This window comes from Sminthopsis crassicaudata, chromosome 1 (assembly GCF_048593235.1).
Source record: "Sminthopsis crassicaudata isolate SCR6 chromosome 1, ASM4859323v1, whole genome shotgun sequence".
Classification (NCBI taxonomy): Eukaryota; Metazoa; Chordata; class Mammalia; order Dasyuromorphia; family Dasyuridae; genus Sminthopsis; species Sminthopsis crassicaudata.
In genome coordinates this window covers 499,246,661-499,261,378 of record NC_133617.1, presented here as the reverse complement: position 1 = coordinate 499,261,378, position 14,718 = coordinate 499,246,661, and the positions used below count along the sequence as shown (strand labels likewise).

The following is a 14,718-nucleotide window of genomic DNA, read 5'->3' as shown; positions in this document are numbered from 1 at the left end:
TTAATAAAATAAGAAATAGATTGTTTTAGTAGTTCCATATTAGAAAAAGAAATTAAACCACAAATAAATCCTCAAGGAAAATAGTACCAGGAATAGATGAATTTATAAGTGCTTTCTAATAAATATTCCATTTTCCATTATTACATAAACTTTTTTGCTAAAATGTGAAAATAAAGGATTCTTCCAAACTATGCCTATGATAGATGTGTTATTGATACCCAAACCAACTAGAGAAAAAGCAAATAATTTTAAAAAATGAATTCTAATGAATATTAACACTATTAAATAAAAATTAAAAGAAACTAAGAGTTTATATACCATGAGTATTTTGAATTTATACCAGGAATTCAAATTGATTCAATAAAAAGTACTACTATAAACCCAACAGACCATATCAACATCAAAAATAATTTTTAAAACCACATGATCATATAAATAAATGCATTTAAAACTTTTGAAAAATTCAGCATTGGTTTTTAAAAGCACTAGAAAACATAAATTGACCTTTCCTTAATATAGTAAGTGGTATTTATGTAAAACCAAAACCCAACATTATATGTTATGGAGAAAAAGTAAAAAACTTTGAAATCAGATTGGGGGTTTAGCAAGGATGTTTGTTATTACTGGTATTATTTCAGGTTATTGCTGAAACAATAAGACAATATAAGGAAATTCAGGGAATAAGCATAAGCAAAAAGGAAACAGAAGTATCACTTTTTGCAGATGATGATCTTTCTGAAGAACCCAAACAGTCAATTGAAAATTAAAGTAATAGCTTAAGCAAAATTTCAAGTTGTAAAATAAGCCCCAATAAATCAATATTTTTTGTATATGCCATCAAAATCCCACAGGAAGTTATAGAAATGGATGTTACATTAAAAAAAAAAAACACCACTACAGAATGTATAAAATACTTGGGCATCTACCAAGACACAAAAGGAACTACATAAATACAATTACAAAATACTCTTCAGAAATGAAGGCCTTAAATAATTGGAGATCTATTTATTGCTCATAGTTAGGCCATTTCAGTGTAGTAAACAATAGTACTATTTCTAATGAACTTATTTAGGATCATAACACTCAACCAACCAAAGAATGTAGCTCTAAGAAAAATGATAATAAAGTTCATGTGGAGGAACAAAAGGTCATGTATCTTGAGGAAATATTGGGGAAAAAAAGGTGTGCTAGCCATAATAGATCTCAAAATATACTGCAAAACTGGAATCTACGAAATGATCTTGTACAATTTAAAAGTAGATCAATTTGTGGAATAGATTGGGTGCAAAACATTTAGAAACAAACAAACATATCAGCAGAGTCCAAAAAATCCAAAGATCCCCGGCTATAGCAAAAAACTGTTGGAAAAACTGGTAGGCAGTCAGGCAGAAACTAGACTAGCATCTCACATTTTATACCAAAATAAGCTCCAAATGGATATAAGACTTCAATACTTAAAATCACATTATAAATTAGATGATCGAGAAACAAAATCCTTTTTGTCCTTATAAAGAGGGGAAGAGTTTATGACCAAATAAGGGATAAAATGGACCACAAAAGACAAAATTAATTTGTGTAATTTGTAATTAAAAAGGTATTGCATGAACAAAACCAATACAATTAAAAGTAAAAGGTAAAATGGAAAATTGGAGCACGGGAGAGAGAATCTTTGCAGCAAGTTTCTCTAACAAATATGTCATATACAAGATACATAAAGATTCCAATACCTTAGAGTGACAGCCATTTCCCAATAAACATTCTTCAAAGAATATAGACAGTTTTCAGAGAAATAAATCTAAATTATTGAAAGTCGATTTGGGGGAAAAATGTTTCCAATTACTAATATTAAGAGATATATCATAAAAATCTTAAGGATTGAAAAAAAATGAATGTTTTTTTCTACAGGAAAACAGGCAAATTAATGTATTGATTGTTCCATGTTGTCTGTGAATTAGTCTCACCATTCTGAAAAACAATTTAGAATTATGTCTCAAAAGTCACTTAACTATTCCTATCTTTTCCTCCCCATGACACTGCTACTAGAACTATATTTTAAAGTGATTAAAAAGAAAGAGCAAAATGGCCCACATAAATACAAGTAATCATAGCAATTCTTATTGTTATAACAAAAACTTGGAAATTAGGAGTAAAGCATTATATTTGAATGTGATGGAGCATTATTATGCTATAAAAATGATGAAACAGACCTGATAAGACATTCCTTTTGAGGGAAATCTGAGAAAATTTCTATGAACTGATGCAGATATAAGTGAGTAGGACTAGAAGAACAATTTATACAGGAACAATACAATACATGCTCTGACGTAAATCATCCCAAATACCATCACACTGATGAACTGGGTCCTCATAGCATGGCTATTATATCCCCCAAGACTCCAAGATTGTCCCTTGGGCATGAAGGTGCTTCTTCTAATATTCAGAGTCCCCACATGAATGCTTTTTGTCATCATTGTCAGTTGATATAATTTAGCCAGACTTAATTAGCTTTTAGAAAAGGCTGTTTACCAAGATGATAGAACAGCTGTTATAAAGTTATGCCCTTCCTCTCTAAGTCTGTGACATACCTTGTACATACAGAATCAGAGGAAAGTGGGATGGTCTAGAGAGGACATGGCAAAAGTAATTTCAGAGCTCCTAGGAATCCTTTTTGCTAAAATCTTAAAGAAGTTCCTCTTAGATATGGTGTCTTTTTTTTTTGGGGGGGGGGCAGCGTGCTTCACATAGAGCCTCGAATTTGTATTCATCCTCTCCTTGAATTTGTATTCAGCATATCCATATAAATTACCAGCAAAATCCAGCAGGAGATAGAAACAGAAGTTCCATTCAAAATAACTATGAATTGTCAAAATATTTGGGAATCTATCTACCAAGACACAAAGAAGAACTATATGAATTTGCCTTCTCTATCCCACCCAAAGCAGGGTAGAGGTTAGAGGGGAAGAGACCAAGATTGAAGCCGAGGTCCTTTTCCTCTTTTACCCTTTTCAGGGCTGGCTCTTATCTTAAAAGCTAAAATCTCTTGGTCCCAACCAGCTCCATGGCTCAACACAAGTCTCAGAGAATGTAACCAATTCCCTTGGACTTCCTCTGGAACCTAGATAGGTATCCATATGTAGTGAACAATTGAGATGTGTTTTTCCCCTAATGAATATGTCAGGGATTATAGCTACTGGGCACTTGCATTAATTGGGATAAGGTGATTAGATTGATTCACTCATTCAGCCATCTTCTTAGAATATTATATTGGGGGAGAGGGGAAAGTTTGAAAGACTTAATGACTGATTAATGTAACGACCAAGCAAGATTTTAGACGATGAGGAAGCTCACTAATCTTCCCTAGGATGACCTCCTGTACTAGGGCCTGCCAGCTTCCCAGTTACGTTCCCTCCATACGTGTCAGAAGTTGTTGCCTACTTTGTCTTTTACTATGAGACTTCCTCAGGACCATCACCAGTGCCAAGCTGCCCTGTACTACTGGCATTGGCACTGAAGACAGGACTTTTTTTTTCATCCCGGGTCCCTCTTCCTCCCAGAACCTTCTTCAGAGTAAAAAAGAAAAAGAAAAAGCTGACATTCTCTTTTTTGATTAGATTCACCCCATGCTTCAACCTGCTCCTTCCTAATATGTGATAGGCCTCTTAGAGTCACTGATTACCAGGTGACTGAACTTCAAAAGAGGATCTTGAACAATCTGAACACTTTCCCTCATAAACCACTGATATTCATTTTGGACTCAGCACTCAATGTTTAATATGTCCATCTTCTTATATTTGTCCTTTTCAGGGCTTCTGTACTCCAGGCTGCTTGATCTTCATTTTTAACTTTTTGCTCCTTCACCCCTTTCAACCTTCCTCCACTAATTGTATTCCATATCTGTCTACCCCTTCCATTGTGCCCCTGGAATGCCTCCTTCATAATTAACAAACTTCTTTTAATCTTGTTTCTTCCTTTCTTATTCCTTCTACCTTATGATCTTCACTGAAAAAGTGACTTCTTTTTAATGGCACTGCTTCCTTTGTCTACCTCTTCAAAATTGGCTACACTTCATCTGCTAGCCCCCTATTTCTTTTTCCCCAATGCCATTTCTAAGTTACCTCTTTACCTAAGCAATCTTTCTTCCTTTGAAGTTTACATTGTCCATATTTATTATGCATATCAGCTCCTGGAAACTGTTTTAACTGGCTTTTAGAATATTCTCCTTTCTTTTTTAATGAGTTCAGTTCCTGTCTCTTGGTCCTTTTCTTTTCTCTATCTGCCAACATACTAAACAAATTCAAAATTCATACTGATACATCTTCAAATATCCCAATTTGCCTGGGATAGGAATGCTAATCTACCAGAGTCCTCTAAAAGGAAAGAAAGCTATTGTTAAGTCTAGGGACTAAGGCTAACGTTGTGTCTCAACTGATGCAAGTTCCAGGTGGCTTTTGGTCATATTGAGGTGCCTTCCTACTCACCTGAGTATAAAGCCAATTTGTGGAATGGCCCAAGACCAAACAAGTCACTATAACTTGTTTTGTTGACCAGATCCAGTCCCATATGGAGTCAAGGGAGCATATAAATCCAAGCAAAGTGCTGCAGCATCCTTTAATATCTTTTCTATGCTATGGCTAAATAAACCTTCTTTTGTTAATTATCGAATGACATGTATAAGTATATCATTTCATTCAAAAATCAAACCCTAACTGAATTAGATTTGCACATTACATTCCCAATTCTTCAATCAATTCACATGATCTAACCTCCACTCCACCTTAACTATGTAAAGGTATTCATATCTTAAATCTTGCCATCACTCAAAAGTATCCCTTTTATTGTTCACCAATGAATTGTTGACTAAATGAATTCTGCAAGTCATTTATCTAATCATGGTTTTTTATGGTTCTATATTCCTTTATATCGTTTGACTCCTATTCTTGTTTTTCATCTTCACTATTACCTTCATTGTCTTCTTCTCAGTTTTTTTTCCCCCAGATCATCATCCTTATACTGGCTCATTCTCCTTTCTCCCCTATATCGACCTTTTTGTAAGCCAACTCAATTCAACACTATTCTCTATTCACAAATTCCTTGCCCCCTTATTCTATAATTGATTATTCCTTGCCAAATTCTAACCTTGGATTACTTATACCATTCACCTTCTTTGCTCCTAGTCATGTGCTATTAAGGGAACTGGAAGAAATTGCAAAACTATATTGACTGGGTCTACTGCAAATTTATGTTGTTTAATCTCTCACTGAAGCAAGGCAAACATTCTGTTCTTCCCTAATCAGAATATTGTCTCACTCTCCACAATAGACATTTCAGATATTCTTGTTTTTCTTCAAGCCAATCATCTGCCCTTACCTTCAACTTAAAACCTCACTTTAGTTCCCACCCCTCACCTTCCCCACTCTCTCAAATTGAGGTCATTTATTGAAAACTCCTTCTTTATCTTACAGCATTTAGGTATTTCATTGTCTCTTCCTTCATTCCAATTTCATAGAGAGGTTTTCCTTATTGAAGTCAACTCCAGTTTCATATAAAGAGGTGACCAAAGTTAACTCCTCTAAAAGCACACTTGATTCAATACCCTATTGACTTTTCCAGCAAACTTTCACTACTATCTTTCACTATCTATTTGCTCGGTTGCCTACAAACCTAAGTTGCTCACTTTCTTATACAATACTCATTTGATTTTATCAGCACTAGCTATCTTCCTATATATCTCCTCTCCTTTGCTAAATTCTTTGAAAAGCCATCTACATTGGGTGCTTCTATTTCTTCTATTCTATTGTTCTATTCTGAACATTCTATACTAGTGGTCCTCAAACTTTTTAAATAGGGGGCCAGTTCACTGTCCCTCAGACTGTTGAGGGCCGGACTACAGTAAAAACAAAAACTTACACTCTGTCTCCGCCCCTCAGCCCATTTACCATAATGGGGGGGAGAGGGTGCATAAACATCCTCAGTGAGCCACATCTGGCCCAAAGGCCATAGTTTGAGAACCCCTGTTCCATAGTTTGGTCCTTGACCTTATCATGCAATTGAAATTGATCTTTCAAAAGTTACTAATGACCTTTTAAAAATAATAGCTTTTTCTTTTCTTTCTTTTTTTTTTTTTTTTTTTTTTTTGAGGCTGGAATTAAGTGACTTGCCCAGGGTCACACAGCTAGGAAGTGTTAAGTGTCTGAGACCAGATTTGAACTTGGATCCTCCTGAATTCAGGGCTGGTGCTCTATCAACTGCGCCACCTAATGCCCTGCTTTTTATTTTCAAAATATATATGCAAATATAGTTTTCAACATTTACCCTTGTGTTCCAAATTTTTCTCCCTCCCTTCCCCCACTCCTTCCCCTAGACAGCAAACAATTTAATATGTTAAACGTACAATTCTTCTATACATATTTCCACATTTGTCATGCTGCACCAGAAAAATCAGATCAAAAAGGGAAAAAAATAGAAAGAAAAAAGGTAAACAACAACAAAAAAGATGAAAGTACTGCATTGTAATTCACATTTAGTCCTCTTTTTGGATGCAATTGACTCTCTCCAATCACAAGTTTTTTGGAATTGGCCTGAATCAACTCATTTTTTAAAAGAGCCACGTCTATAACAGTTGATCATCACATAATCTTGTTGTTGCTGTGTACAGTGTTTTCTTGGTTCTACTCACTTAGCATCAGTTCATTCACATAAGTCTCTCCAGGCCTTTCTGAAATCATCCTGCTAATCATTTGTTATAGAACAATAATATTCCATAACAGTCATATCCCATAACTTAGTCAGCATTCCCCAACTAATAGGCATCCACTCAGTTTTCAGTTTCTTGCCACCACAAAAAGCACTACTATAAACATTTTTGTACATGTGGATTTCCTTCCCTTTTTTATGATCTCTTTGGGATACAGATCCAATAGAGACATTGCTACATCAAAGGGTATGTACAGTTTGAAAGCCCTTTGGTTATAGTTCCAAATTGCTCTCCAGAATGGTTGGATCAGTTCACGGTTCCACCAACAATGTATCAATATCCCAGTTTTCCCATCCCTTGCAACATCTATCATTATCTTTTTCTGTCATCTTAGCCAATCTGAGAGGTGTGTAGTGGTACCTCAGAGGTGTCCTAATTTGCATTTATCTGATCAATAATGATTTAGAGTATTTTTTTTTCATATGATTAGAAATGGTTTTCATTTCTTAATCCGAAAATTATCTGTTAATATTGTTGACCTACTATGATTTTTAATTGCCAAATCAAATAGCCTTTTCTTAATCGTCATCCTTGATCTCTTAGCAGCATCTAACAATATGAATCATCCCTGGATACTCTCTTGAATAGTCTTTCCTCTCTGGGATTGAGTAACTACTATTCTAGCTCTCTTCCTGTCTAATCTCTCCTATGTCTCTGCTGGTAAATTACCCATGGCAGGCCCATGTTCTATCATGGACTTTCTTCTCTTTTATTTTGTACCATGTCACTTGGGTGATCCCAAAAGTCTTTATAGGTTCAATTATCATCTGTATGCTGATGATTATCAGAAATATATATTAAGCCTTATTCTCTGCTGAGCTCTAGTTCTTTATTAGCAAATGATATTTGGATACCTCAAACTGGCTATCCCACCTAGGCATCTGAAGTCTGACGTGATTAAAACAGAACTGGTTATCTTTCCTCTGCATCCTCCTTTCTAACTTTGCTATTGCTATCAAGGATATATATAACTCTTCCCATCCCCCAGATCCTCAGCTTCTATTGTCATCCTCAATTTATTCTTCCTTGCCTCACATGCCCTGCTAGATGCTAAATCTTGCCATTTCTACCATGACTACATCTTTTGAATCTTAAAGTTTTTTCCATTCAATTCTAGTTAGACCTTCTCACTTTTGCTTTGTACTATTCCAATAGTCTTATAACCCATCTCCTGCCTCATGCCTTCTCAATCAAACTATCTTCCTTCCAGATGCTAAAGTGATTTCTTCAAAACATACAAGAACTACATCTCCTCCATCCTACCCTACCATATATAGATATCAATGAGTACCGTATTACCTCCAGGATAAGCACCTCTGTTTGGTATTTAAAACTCTTATTAACGTGGCCACTTTCAATCTTCTTATACTTATTCCCCTTTTTCGCATTCTACAATTCAACTACACTGGCCTATTTGTTTCTCAAACACAAATCTTTCTTTGAACTGGCTATCCTTAATGATCAAAATGTTTCTCCTCTACCTTGGTTTCTTAGTGTCCTTGTTCAAAACTCAGCTCAAGTCCCACCTTCTGTGTAGGTCTTTCCTGTTTTACCTAATGGCTAGTGCCTTACTCTATATCTATTTTGCATGTACCTAGTTATATAGATGTTGTCTCCCTGAGTCACTGTTTTTGCTTTTCTTTGTATTCTATAGAGCTTTATGGAGTTCTTGGAATCTAATTAGTACTTAGTACATGTTTGTTGACTGGCTGATTGACTGACTATCCTCTTCCTGTCAGAAGTGCTAAGACTCAATATATAGAAAAAGGCATATATTTGTGGACATGACCAATTCAAGAACTTTATTTTTCATTGTTTTACTTTTTTTCCCCTTTGGGGTGTGGGTGGGAAGATAAAGGAAATTAGGAATAGGATAATAACAAAAAAAGTTAAAGAGGATCATTGAAGTATATTAAACACAAAATAGAAGGAAGGCAGAAAGAATCACAAACAGATAGCATTGAAAGTTACATGTTGAATTTATTATATATTTAACATATATGTTTATATAGTATATATGATTTGTTTCCATAACTAATTAAATATATATTTAACAATAAAGACATGCTGTAACTTTTAAAATTTAATCTTTGTAATGTTATTATGGAAATATATTTTTATTTTGTGTTAAAATTTATAATAAAACAAAAATTTTAAACAAAAATTGCCTAGAACTGTAGTCTTCAATATTTTTGGTTGTATATAACTATCAGTAAAAATGTTTGAGCAAGTTCCTACAGTGTGTATGTGTGTTTTAATTATAAAATTACCATATATTTGATATTATTTTATTAATATATATTTTTAATATATGTGTATGTTATACTACAATGATATGTAATTATAAAGCTTATAAACATTAGAAAAAAGATAAGATGTAGACGAAATAATATCTGGTTAGAATAAAGAAACCACTGAAATTGAAATCACTTTGGTAACTCTATGGAAAATAGATTGGAGAAGGATGTGGATTGGGTCAGATAGACTATTCTTCTCAGAGACTGAGATGATATACGGGAGTGTGTATTCCTAAAGGCTGGATGAAATGCTTGCAATCTGTTCTTAATATAACTTCTCTGTGAATATCCTTTTATAAGTGCTAATTGATGTTAACTGATTAAATGATACTGAGTAGTTAATCATTAAATCAATGATATAAGGAAGATTCTAACTAGTCATAGATATTAGGGAGACTAAGTGCTTCAACTAATAGCATTAAAGATAAACCCACAACTCTTTAAGGGTGCCTTTAGGAGTGACTGCAACTAGCCACAAACTTCTGATGATTTGATTTGTCATTTCAAGGGGATATTACAATAAGGACACCCAGAGTTCAAAAGACTACATCAGCAGAATCAACAGCAACTAACTAGGCATTCAATGTCCTAGACTAGTAGAGCTTCATATCTCCAACAAAAGGAGGGAAATGCATTCCCCTCTTCTCTAAAAGGGCTAGGTTTTCCAATTTGCTTGTTTAGTTATTTCCAATTTACTTGTTTATTTTACTCTCCTTAATACAAGTTGCATTCCTGTCACATCAAACTACTAACTTTTAGAATATTTGTCACACTGAATTCTCCTCCCTCTATGTATCCATTCAGGCTTTTTTTTTCATATTCTCATCCTTGTTGAGATCTTTTTCCTTAAAATTTTCTTTGAGTAGTTTTTTTCCTTTGTCCCTGTTATATTTTACCTTGAGTCATACATAGTTTTATATGTAGCAGATCCCCCCTTTCTTTTTATTAATTCCCATTAGGCAAGAGACAAAGCAGTTTTCCATCTCTGTGTTCCCAGGATTACCAAAGAATTTTATGTATAGCAGGTATACAATAAATGTTGTTGAATTTAATTTGGTTGCAAACAAAACCAAACCAAACCCTCATTGATATATAGTCCCTATAAGTTCTGAGGATTCTCATTCCAACTTTTTGAGATGGGTCTCGGGACCTAGAACAAGACTAATTTTCCTTCCCAGAGTCCAAGGTTGAATCTTATACCATTAGCTTGAGCCCCATTGGTGTGCTTAAGAATATTATTAGTGAAGAATAATTTAGGCAGTCAAAATAGATTTTGAAAGGAGTTTTTACTAAGATGGTATATAGTAAGAACAATTAGTACAAAACATTGCTCCCATCCCACATCTGTGATGCTTTACTACATGTAAATTCTCTCTCTAGAAAGAATAGATGGGATCCTGACAAAGAACACCTTTACACAAATTAAACTCTTAACATTATAACAATAAGGGATAAATAGTAATTGTTGCTAAGGAAGTAGGCAAGTTAAGCTGTCAATAAGGTGAAATGTAATAAGATGTAACTTGATAGGAACAAATGTAAATACTAAAACAAATTTAAAAATCAACTATGTAAATTTTAGGGGAGAAGAAAGAGAAGGAATTGGGAGTACAGTGGACTGTAAGATTAATGCGAATTCATTGTGTAATATGGCTACCAAAAAGGATAATGCCATCTTATATAAATATAATTTCCAGCATATTGGAAGTGATAGTACCATGACTTCTCTACCCTCTTCTGACCATATGTGAGTAGTGTTCAGTTGTGGATGCCACATTTTAGAAGAAATATGTGCTTCCTAGAATGAGTCCAGAGGAGAGTAAGTAATATAGTGACAGAACCATGCCCTATGAGAACTGTTTAAAAGATTCAAGGATATTTAATCTGCAAAAGAGAACTTTTGACAAGGAATGTATAAGCTGAATAAGCATAGTACGTTTCTTGAGTTCTTTGAAAGATTGTCATGTGAAATGATTCAAATTATTCTCCTTAATCCCAGAACCAATGATAAAGCTAATGGATAGAAATTATAGAATGTAGATTTTGGCTTGGTATAAGGGAAAACTTCACAACTGGCAAAATAGATTGCTACAGGCATTAGAGAATTCTCTTTTTACTCTTTAAATGAAATTGGATAACCACTTATTGAGGATATCATTGAAGGGATTTCTGTATAATAGAAGACTGGCCAGTAAGGGCCCATTCCTTTCAAGCACGTGCAATCTGTTTCACTTTATGTCCATACATGTGAGTGTTTGGGGACTCTGCTTCCAAGTATATATATAGATAGAACTGTGCTCTGTTAGAGTGTATATGGGTATTTGTGTATCTCCTATTCCCTATTTATTCTGAAATCAGAACTGCTTGTACATATAAAATGCTCCAAGTTGTTTTGTTTTTCTTTCCCTCTGCTTCCTGGGGTTAAAATCATCTTCTTAGTTCCAGAGGACTGATGGTATTCTAAAGTCCCTCTCAACCCTCTAAAAGTATATAGCCTTGTAGGCAAGTCTTTTTAGAATGGGGCCCTTTCATATTTGATCCCTCCTGTTCTTTAATTTGAATTTTTTATGTAGTATCTTTTCTGCTTGTTGAAATAGAGGATAATGTCTCACATTTTTAGTAACTTCAGATTATAAAGACTTCAAAAGTGAAATAGGTACATTTGTACTTTATAAAATGATTTCCTTCTTTCTGATTTTAAAGAAATTTTTATACTTTTCTGAGATGTTGATAAATTCCTTGTCAATTTCATAGAAATTTAAAGTGGCTAGCTATTTGCTAGCTGAACAATTAGCTTTCCATAATGCCCTGAATAAGCAACATTAAATCAGTCATCTATGACAGTCAAAAAGAAAGCTAGCTGGAAAAATAAACTAGCCTTGAGAGGAAACCATTTTCACCTCTTCCAGAGTGCAGAACGGAGGAAAGATTTTCTTCTTTTCCCTCTCACACAAGAAATTCTATTTTGCAGTAAAGCAACTTACTTAGCAGTAGATTCCATTACCAGCAAAAAGCAGGCCCAGAGAATCAATCTGCACAGTTGAGTTAATCCATAGAAAGCATATGGAACCTAGTAATGTGACACATGCAGCAAGATAGTGTAAAGATGGGGTGAAAAAAACAATAGACCCAGCAGTGTGATGTGAGTTGTCTCAGCCTTGTATGTTCCATATATGTGTGATGTTCTTCCTGGTATATCCTATGCAGGTGCTATTGTCCTCACCAATGCTTTTGTTATCTGAGTGAGAGTAAAACCTAGTTTATGGGATGGGAATAGATTCTTATTATTACTGTTGGTGATATGCCACTACAGAAAATGACTTTACTTTGAGCTGATTGTGTAAAATGGCATACTGGTAAAGGTAAATATACCAGCACTTGAGCAATAATTTTAGAAATACAGACCAACAAAGTGCCTTGAATCTGAAATAGTCCAATTTGTGTTTGAGTTGGGGGAGTAGTCCTAGAGGTGGTATAACATCTAAATAAGAAAATGGAAAAGTGTCATCAAGTACAAGAATTATAATGCACAAATCAAAGGATTACTGTTGGAATGTATGATATCATCTTCTTTTTATGGATTCAAGGGAGAAAGAATGTTCTACCATATAAAAATCTCAAAATACTAAAAGAACCATCCCTCATCCATATTAACAAGGGTGCTCTTTTCAAATATAGATAGTTTTGCTGATGGAAAATGATGCAATCAAGGATGGTTGTCAAAGAAACAGCAATTAGAGAAAATGGTAAAGATCATTGAAGTTTCTTGTTTTCCATCACTAAATTTGGAAATTTATGAGATTATAAAAGTTCATGAGGACTCTAAGTTAATAGCTAGGAAATCCTGGCTCCCAGAACTATGTGTTCATCCTGGGACAAATTGTTACCTGGTTATACTATAAATGTTAGAAATGTGGATTTTGGCTTATCACCATGGAATAGAAATGAATGGCCTCATTGGTGAGACCCTGATTTGGAATAATAGGGTAGCTGATCTTGGGCTTTCAGAATACTCGGAGTTCAGAAGAACTCGCCTGAGTGAAGCTATGAACAGAGTTGAGTTTGGAAGATCTGAATGAAAGAAGAAAGATTTTACTTGCACTTTAACCTACTGCATGAGAGTTAGAAATCCCTCAGAATTTAATTAGGGGGACAGTCACAGAAAAGTTCTGTAGATCCTTGGCTTACAGTTTCTGCTTTTGCTAAAAGAACAAAATACTAATCCCACAGCATAGAAGATGACAAAAATGAAGCAGCCAGCAAAGAGGTATCTCTGCCCAGCAGGTGAATAGAAAAGAAGCAACTTGAGTAAAAAAATAGCCAATCTCTTACTAATAGGAAAGGGAAAAAAAGGAAATCAAGGCCAGTAATTCAGTGTTAACAAGTTGCCTTGAGCACAGACTCCCTATTCATGTACCTCCTTGTTCTTTACATTTGACCAACTGTTCCCCCTCAGACACTGTATATATCAGTGGGATAGTATGTCTCTGGCTTACAGACTAACAGGACTAATATTTCTATTATTTATAGTAATAATGGTAATTGTCTTATGCTTAGTAAATGTTTCTGATTAAGAGTTACTAGAATTCATCTTAGTTTATTTGTTAGATGGGAAGCACAGTGGATGGAACTCAGAAGACATAGAGTACAATAGTAAGAATACATTCCTTCTATCAAAGTCAACCCTTTCAATCCTTTAAGTTGCAGGGGGTTGTGATAGGAAGGGAGAGTGGTGTTAATAACAGGAATGTACTGAGAACAACTTGAATTAGCTCAGCGGAGGAATTATTCAATTTTTATTGTGAGCATTTGTAATCTGAAAATCAGCAAACACTAAAATTTGAGGCTAGATTTATTATTCTGTTAACTGTCTAAACGTAAGAAAATTATGGATAAAAAGTTGGTAATTTAAATTAAACTTAAAAGTATGTTGTACATATATGTTTTCCTAGTCAGCCAGTTGTTAAATATTTACCAGTATATTGGTAGCTGTCACCTTTCACTGACATGGCAGTGTGAATATAGATCAGATCAGCTAGTCAAGCCAGAGGAAACTTAAAAGAAAAAGTAGATAGATAGTAGTAGGAAGTGTAAGCTCTGAAATCTCCTCTCAGCTCTTACTGGGTTTCCATTCAAATATCAATTCTTCTCTGAGCTCAGCTCTATTATGGACTTATGAGCCTTAATTTTAGCTGGTCTTCTGCTCCAAAATATGGTAATAAAACAAAATCTGCATTTTGCCATCTAAGCTATCTATATATATTTATTATATATATGTATTATATTATAAATATTATATATATATATATGTACCACAGTTATCATTCCTCGGGACCAGGATTTCTCACCTTTTAACTTTCAAAGTCCTCATGCAATTTTGATGCTGAAAAACAAGAAACATCAAGCAACTTTTCTCTGAGTGTCTTTTCTTTGAGGAGATATTTTTTCAGTGTTCCACTATTATCTTTGTTTCTGTCCTCTCAACAAACTACTCAAATCTGTAATGGGCAGATCAAGGCCAGTAGAGACAGTCATAATGTTTCCCTCAAATTATTCTGTTATGCCAGTATTTTGGGTATACAGTAAAATCAAAATGCTTATTTTCAAAAAAGATAAATTATATTGAATGTTCTATGTATTATTTTCAGGCACTTAATATTTCTTAAT

The 14,718-nt window shown here is 34.4% G+C and overlaps 1 protein-coding gene across 1 annotated transcript in view; it reads left to right on the top strand.

The window, feature by feature from the left end:
• Positions 1 to 14,718, top strand: part of SNX24 (sorting nexin 24) — a 255,972-nt gene that overhangs the window by 220,374 nt on the left and 20,880 nt on the right. The gene's annotated exons all lie outside the window — the stretch shown is intronic.